The following is an 8,950-nucleotide window of genomic DNA, read 5'->3' as shown; positions in this document are numbered from 1 at the left end:
TAAAAATTAATCAATTGCGATAAATTTCTATTGTAGATAAGCATTAATAATTGACGACAGTTTTACCGCGCAAAGAATCTAAATATTCCGAAATAGCAAACCTTTCAGTTTCTTAAGCAGATCTCGTTCAAGAATGAAATTTGCCAATAAAATGATAATACGATAGGCAGCCCTCTTATCCGCGACGAAATCTGTGGTACACGACGCTCGCACGACGACGATAATTACTATTGGTGCTGTGTAACATCGTGCTCGTGTATTGGTAATTACGAAAGTTTCCTGCAACTATTTTAACGCGCTCGAAATATTCAAACACATACCTTCAACTATACATAGACTCTCACTCGATCTTTGCGGACGGAGAAACTGTGTCTTATAATATATAACGAAAGTCGAGTCTGTGTCGTGCATTAATAACTCTGGAAAAACATGAATATTAATCTAGCTTTAGCAGTTACAAGCAAACTGGAAAATAGAAATAAGCGGAACTATTTATATATTCACGATTAAGGTTAAAATAAATTGTTAACTAAATAATTATCCATGTAAAATAATGGTCTAAAATAATTTGTGTTGTATGATTATTCGTAATCTTATATCTCAAAATTGGCGCAAGCAGTTGGAAATACTCAAATTATTTAGATTCTTTGAAATATAAACGACTCATTACCATTATAAAAGTTCTAAAAATTTAGAGAAAGCTTTAAAACTTTCCAGCTTTAATCTCCTAATAGCTTCAAGACCGATTTTCTAATTCTAATTGTAATATAGTTTTAATAGAATGAGAATTATGCAAATTGGATTTACAATATTATTTATTAATATTGTTGATAATAATTAGCTAGTTAACATTTGGGCTAGTAGTTAAAGAATTATAATTTTAGATTCTATTTAATTTTTGATTTAAATACACTTAAATACTATTAAATACACTTATTATCTATTTACGACACACGGATATATGACATGACAAACAGTTACTTAAGCATATTTTCACGCATGATCTGTTAATTAGTTCTAAGAGAAAATATTTTAGAGCGAATGAAGCAGAATATTCGCGCTAGATAGTCGCAAAAAAATAACTAATTATTCATGCAATTATCATTTTTCCATAAGAATAATATTTACATGATTTCGTACAAGAATATTATTTACAGTTGATTTCTAAATTATGATATATCGTCGCTATGATCTCTCTCGTAAAACCGGTAGGATTTTTCATCTAAGATTCGATCGACGTGAGATTCATCACGACATTCATTACAACATCGCGCGCAAGATTTCATTACATGATTCGTGTAAGATGTATCGTATATCCGCGCAAAAAGATAAGGATCCGGTGGAGATCCACTGAGAATGCTTATTCATTCTGGAACTAACTAACTCTAGCCACGTGTTAGGTAGTCAAGGAAGATTTGAAAGTATGTAGAGAACATTAATACATCGTTCGACTTGGCGTAGAACAAAATCATCAATAATTCTATATAAAAAAAAGTAATTTTAGAGAAATATTTTATAGAAATATATTTATTATTTATTTAAATATATTTATTTCACGAATTGCACCGAATATATATAAACTGCATATTTCAATGCAGAAAGTATGTAGTCGATACGATTGTGCTCGATATCTTAAAATAAAAGAATTTTAATTATGATATTCTAAGAAATTAATATTTAAGATAATTATTACTTTTTCTTATTAAAAATAAAAATTGTGCGTTTTAAATACTACATATATATGCAAGATGTTATCAGCATCTTGTTATTATTCTTGTTAAAAATCTCCAAAATTAATATTTTATAATCATAAAAAAGGCGACGTGATAATACAATATTTACTTAATAATTACGAAGCAATTATTCTAATTTATACGAACTCTTTCGCGTTAAAATAAAAAATGCGGAACGTTAATTGTGCATGCGTGATTTGAGAACAAAGGTAGAATTGGACGACGCAGGGAAAGTTTCTCTCAAAGAAAAGATGTCTCGCGATACTTACGCGGATTTTTACTTCGTTCGTCGTGTTGCAAAGACATCGTTCCCGTCAAATCGGTGTCACTTTCCGCTTCCGTGACGAGGAAACGTCGTGCTTGCGCGTCACTTTTACCTCTCCTCGAGAGAGTATCGGGTACTTCCAGTCTACCGAACAAATGTTCAATCGATTATCAGGCAAGCGTCGCCGTTGCAGCCTCTCGCCTGCATCGCATTTATCGAGTAGCTGTCGCGGCGAATTTCTAAAGACTCCAGATCCGCATTTCACTCAACTGATGATAATATGAAATACTTCATGACACGTAATATGGATATATCTCTTGATTTGATTCTTCCCTTTTAACCTGTATCGATAATTACCATCGACATAGCTCTCAAGTTCATTGGAGTACTCAAATCTCCGGTAAATAGGATGGAGATATATCATCGAAAAGGCAAAATTTGTATTATTCTAATCATGTATCATATTCGTATACCGTAATCGAATGCATTCATAGCATTCTTAATTATATGCTGATAGACGTAAAACACGCAAATACATATATTTTCCACATAAACACATGTATATCAAAGATCAAAGCTACATCTAGCTAGAAATGTAGCTTTGATCTTTATTAAAGATCGAGAAAAAAAACTGCTTCTGTGTTACTAGTTAATTATTATCGCAGATAAGCGTGAAACATTTTATTCTTATTTACGACCCGACTGCATTTTAATTTAATGCACTGATATGTTCTCCATTTATTTTAGACACCTGTTTTATTCAGATTACGTGCCCTTACATGCCCTTAGATACGCAATAACATATGCATATTTTTTTCAAATGTATTTTTTACATCCGCTGACTAATTTTGATTATTTATCGTAGTTATTATCATGCTCAAATTAATTAATTTTCAGATCAGTATTGGGCTTATCTTTCTTAACCGCATTCTAACTAGGCCTAGCCAGATATATAGTTTCTTAATATTTATTGCAGATTGATGAAAGAGAGAAATTCCTTTCGTTGTTAGATAATTATTATCGCTCGTGAGAATAATTTTATGCGGTGAGAATAATTTTATATTTATAATAAGATATGACTGTTTATCATGTGTCATTTTGATATAAATTTGCTTTAATTAATATAATGCCAAGTTATCAATCAAAATTAATTGAAATTTTTATAATAATATATAATACTATTTATAATATAATTTGTTTATACTATTTATACTATACTATTATACTATACTATACTATTTATAATATAATTTGTTTAGATTAAAATAAAATTTAAAATTTTAACATTTATATTATATAAAAATTAATTGATCAATAATTTGGCTTTACATCAACTAAAATAAAACTTTCTAATATTTTATCATAGATGGATGTACTATAAAAAATTAAGACAAAATCGGCATAAAATAAAAATAAAAATAAAAGTTGTTACTATTACAAATAATTAATAAAAATAGTGCCTTTCTTAAATTATATTTATAATATGCTTTAATGCATATTTTAAAAATCTATTAAAAGTTATTTAAAAACTTAATCTATTACTTAATCTAGTACTTAATCTATTTTAGCCCATCCATTTTAGCAAAAATATATGTTTAAAGTGCACAAAAATATATGTTTAAAGTGTGTTGTCGATGTTTCGACGAAATAATATTTATTTCACTTCGAAAAGGATCCAGAGCAAATCGAAACGTCGTCGACAGCACACTTTAAATATATATTTTTGCGCTTCTTATTATATGTAAGTGGAATAACCTTATAAAGTTTCTCTATCATAATATATTATTACCATCACGCACCATTACCCGCGTCTTTGATTCCTAGCCTTCTTTTACTTTTTATTAGATTTGTATTATTCGAATCATTTTTATATATTAAAATTTTTTTTTAATATTTGTTTAATAATTGTCTAATAATTGTTTAATAATTCTATTAAAAGTTATTTGAAAATAAATTTTTAGATTATAGTTTTTATGTAAAAATCTTTTTTCTAATTTTTTTCTTATTTATGTCATGTAAATAAAAAATCAAATTACACGACTAATTTAAACTTAATTTAAATCACGCATACGCAATTAATAAATAATTATATATAAGTGATAAGGTACTTACAATAGGGTTGCCCCACCGATGCCCGATGTCTTCCTCTTTCTTCTCTCATGACGCGCGATACTTTTAACGGCACTCCCGCACTTATACGTGTGAAATTTTTATCGTCATCCGCGCGTTTTGATTTTTATTTGCAGTAATGGATAATAGTACTTTGATAGAGATTTATCATTATAACAACATAGTTTGTGACGCGCGCGCGTGTCATTTATCAAAAATTTAATAAAATTATTAATTATGATACTCATAGCAAATTATATTTCGATTGTCGCGATCGCGTTTAGAGAAAGAATTCGACTTATACAAAGCGTTTCGCAGCACTACCTTACTATTCGAGTGTCGTCGTGCGAATGATAACAAGGCCCTGACATGTAAACAATAGCGCGCTTATATATGAAGGCCGAACACTATGTCTCGATTTGATATCGAAATATTTTACGTATTTTAACATATATACGCGGAATATTAAAATATAGAAATATTTCAGATTATAGATTATAATTATTTATTAAACAATTGACTCACAGAGATAACCTTTGTTATGTTAATTATTTGATTGTACGATTTAAGTGTTTTATATTATGTATTCTTGATGCAAATTATATCTAATCGTCAAAAAGTAAAAAGATAAATAATTGCGGACGAAATATATTTGATGTCTTATTAGAGGAATAATTATTATTTAAAGATCGCAACAAAAAGATAATTTATAATTTGGATTCCTGTTTCTCACACGCATACACGCACACATTGATTTTTACTCGCAATAATAAATAATCGCGCTTTGATAAAAATTTATTGTCAGAATATATTATATATGTATATTAATTTCGTGCCATTTATCAAAAGATAATTAATCTTTAATTATAATAAACTATTTCAATATTTGTCATTATCCAAGAGGAATTCGTTATGCGAATGATAACAGGATCGCGACACATAATAATTAAGCAATAGCTTGCTGTACGCTGTCAAAGCCAAATATTCGATTTATGGAGCGTCTTTCTCTCTCGTATCATCAGAAACAGGAATCCAAATTATAAATTATCTTTTTGTTGTGATCTGTAGATAATAATTAGTCCTCTGATAACACATCAAATATATTTCGTCCGCAATTCTTTATCTTTTTACTTTTTGATAATTAGATATAATTTGCATCGAGAATACATAATAAAACTTAAATCGTACAACCGAATAATTAGCATAACAACAGGTGTTATCTCTGTGAATCAATTGTTTAATAAGTAATTATCTATAAACTGAAATATTTCTATACTTTAATTTATCAAAAATTTAATAAAATTATTAATTATGATAATCATAGCAAATTATATTTCGATCGTCGCGATCGCGTTTAAAGAAAGAATTCGATTTATACAAAGCGTTTCGCAGCACTACCTTACTGTTCGAGTGTCGTCGTGCGAATGATAACAAGGCCGTAACATGTAAACAATAGCGCGCTTATATGTCAAGGCCGAACACTTTGTCTCGATTTGCTGTCGAAATATTTTACGTATTTTAACATATATACGCGGAATATTAAAATATAGAAATATTTCAGATTATAGATTATAATTACTTATTAAACAATTGACTCACAGAGATAACCTTTTGTTATGTTAATTATTTGATTGTCCGATTGAAGTGTTTTATATTATGTATTGTCGATGCAAATTATATCTAATGGTCAAAAAGTAAAAAGATAAATAATTGCGGACGAAATATATTTGATGTCTTATTAGAGGAATAATTATTATTTAAAGATCGCAACAAAAAGATAATTTATAATTTGGATTCCTGTTTCTCACACGTATACATGCACACATTGATTTTTACTCGCAATAATAAATAATCGCGCTTTGATAAAAATTTATTGTCAGAATATATTATATATGTATATTAATTTCGTGCCATTTATCAAAAGATAATTAATCTTTAATTATAATAAACCATTCCAATATTTGTCATTATCCAAGAGGAATTCGTTATGCGAATGATAACAGGATCGCGACACATAATATTTAAGCAATAGCTTGCTGTACGCTGTCAAAGCCAAATATTCGATTTATGGAGCGTCTTTCTCTCTCGTATCATCAGAAACAGGAATCCAAATTATAAATTATCTTTTTATTGTGATCTGTAGATAATAATTAGTCCTCTGATAACACATCAAATATATTTCGTCCGCAATTCTTTATCTTTTTACTTTTTGATAATTAGATATAATTTGCATCGAGAATACATAATATAAAACTTAAATCGTACAACCGAATAATTAGCATAACAACTGGTGTTATCTCTGTGAATCAATTGTTTAATAAGTAATTATCTATAAACTGAAATATTTCTATACTTTAATTTATCAAAAATTTAATAAAATTATTAATTATGATAATCATAGCAAATTATATTTCGATCGTCGCGATCGCGTTTAGAGAAAGAATTCGATTTATACAAAGTGTTTCGGAGCACTACCTTACTGTTCGAGTGTCGTCGTGCGAATGATAACAAGGCCGTAAACAATAGCGCGCTTATATGTAAGGCCGAACACTATGTTATTCTTATGTCTCGATTTGCTATCGAAATATTTTACGTATTTTAACATATATATATATATATATATATATATATATATATATATATATATACGCAAATATTAAAGTATAGAAATATTTCAGTTTATAGATAATTACTATTGCGGAAATATATTTGATGTGTTATCAGAGGACTAATTATTATCTACAGATCACAACAAAAAGATAATTTATAATTTGGATTTTTGTTTCTGGTGATACGAGAGAGAAAGATGCTCCATAAATCGAATATTTGACAGCGTACAGCAAGTTATTGCTTAATTATTATGTGTCGCGATCCTGTTATCATTCGCATGACGAATTCCTCTTGGATAATGACAAATATTGAAATTGTTTATTATAATTAAAGATTAATTATCTTTTGATAAATGGCACGAAATTAATATACATATATAATATATTCTGACAATAAATTTTTATCAAAGCGCGATTATTTATTATTGCGAGTAAAAATCAATGTGTGCATGTATGCGTGTGAGAAACAGGAATCCAAATTATAAATTATCTTTTTGTTGCGATCTTTAAATAATAATTATTCCTCTAATAAGACATCAAATATATTTTGTCCGCAATTATTTATCTTTTTACTTTTTGACGATTAGATATAATTTGCATCGACAATACATAATATAAAACACTTCAATCGGACAATCAAATAATTAACATAACAAAAGGTTATCTCTGTGAGTCAATTGTTTAATAAGTAATTATAATCTATAATCTGAAATATTTCTATATTTTAATATTCCGCGTATATATGTTAAAATACGTAAAATATTTCGACAGCAAATCGAGACAAAGTGTTCGGCCTTGACATATAAGCGCGCTATTGTTTACATGTTACGGCCTTGTTATCATTCGCACGACGACACTCGAACAGTAAGGTAGTGCTGCGAAACGCTTTGTATAAATCGAATTCTTTCTTTAAACGCGATCGCGACGATCGAAATATAATTTGCTATGATTATCATAATTAATAATTTTATTAAATTTTTGATAAATTAAAGTATAGAAATATTTCAGTTTATAGATAATTACTTATTAAACAATTGATTCACAGAGATAACACCTGTTGTTATGCTAATTATTCGGATGTACGATTTAAGTTTTATTATGTATTCTCGATGCAAATTATATCTAATTATCAAAAAGTAAAAAGATAAAGAATTGCGGACGAAATATATTTGATGTGTTATCAGAGGACTAATTATTATCTACAGATCACAACAAAAAGATAATTTATAATTTGGATTCCTGTTTCTGATGATACGAGAGAGAAAGACGCTCCATAAATCGAATATTTGGCTTTGACAGCGTACAGCAAGCTATTGCTTAATTATTATGTGTCGCGATCCTGTTATCATTCGCATAACGAATTCCTCTTGGATAATGACAAATATTGAAATAGTTTATTATAATTAAAGATTAATTATCTTTTGATAAATGGCACGAAATTAATATACATATATAATATATTCTGACAATAAATTTTTATCAAAGCGCGATTATTTATTATTGCGAGTAAAAATCAATGTGTGCGTGTATGCGTGTGAGAAACAGGAATCCAAATTATAAATTATCTTTTTGTTGCGATCTTTAAATAATAATTATTCCTCTAATAAGACATCAAATATATTTCGTCCGCAATTATTTATCTTTTTACTTTTTGACGATTAGATATAATTTGCATCAAGAATACATAATATAAAACACTTAAATCGTACAATCAAATAATTAACATAACAAAGGTTATCTCTGTGAGTCAATTGTTTAATAAGTAATTATAATCTATAATCTGAAATATTTCTATATTTTAATATTCCGCGTATATATGTTAAAATACGTAAAATATTTCGATATCAAATCGAGACATAGTGTTCGGCCTTCACATATAAGCGCGCTATTGTTTACATGTCAGGGCCTTGTTATCATTCGCACGACGACACTCGAATAGTAAGGTAGTGCTGCGAAACGCTTTGTATAAGTCGAATTCTTTCTCTAAACGCGATCGCGACAATCGAAATATAATTTGCTATGAGTATCATAATTAATAATTTTATTAAATTTTTGATAAATGACACGCGCGCGCGTCACAAACTATGTTGTTATAATGATAAATCTCTATCAAAGTACTATTATCCATTACTGCAAATAAAAATCAAAACGCGCGGATGACGATAAAAATTTCACACGTATAAGTGCGGGAGTGCCGTTAAAAGTATCGCGCGTCATGAGAGAAGAAAGAGGAA

The sequence above is a fragment of the Camponotus floridanus genome, unplaced genomic scaffold (genome assembly GCF_003227725.1).
Source record: "Camponotus floridanus strain SB8 unplaced genomic scaffold, Cflo_v7.5 scaffold48, whole genome shotgun sequence".
NCBI classification, from domain to species: Eukaryota; Metazoa; Arthropoda; class Insecta; order Hymenoptera; family Formicidae; genus Camponotus; species Camponotus floridanus.
This window is presented reverse-complemented; position numbering follows the sequence as displayed.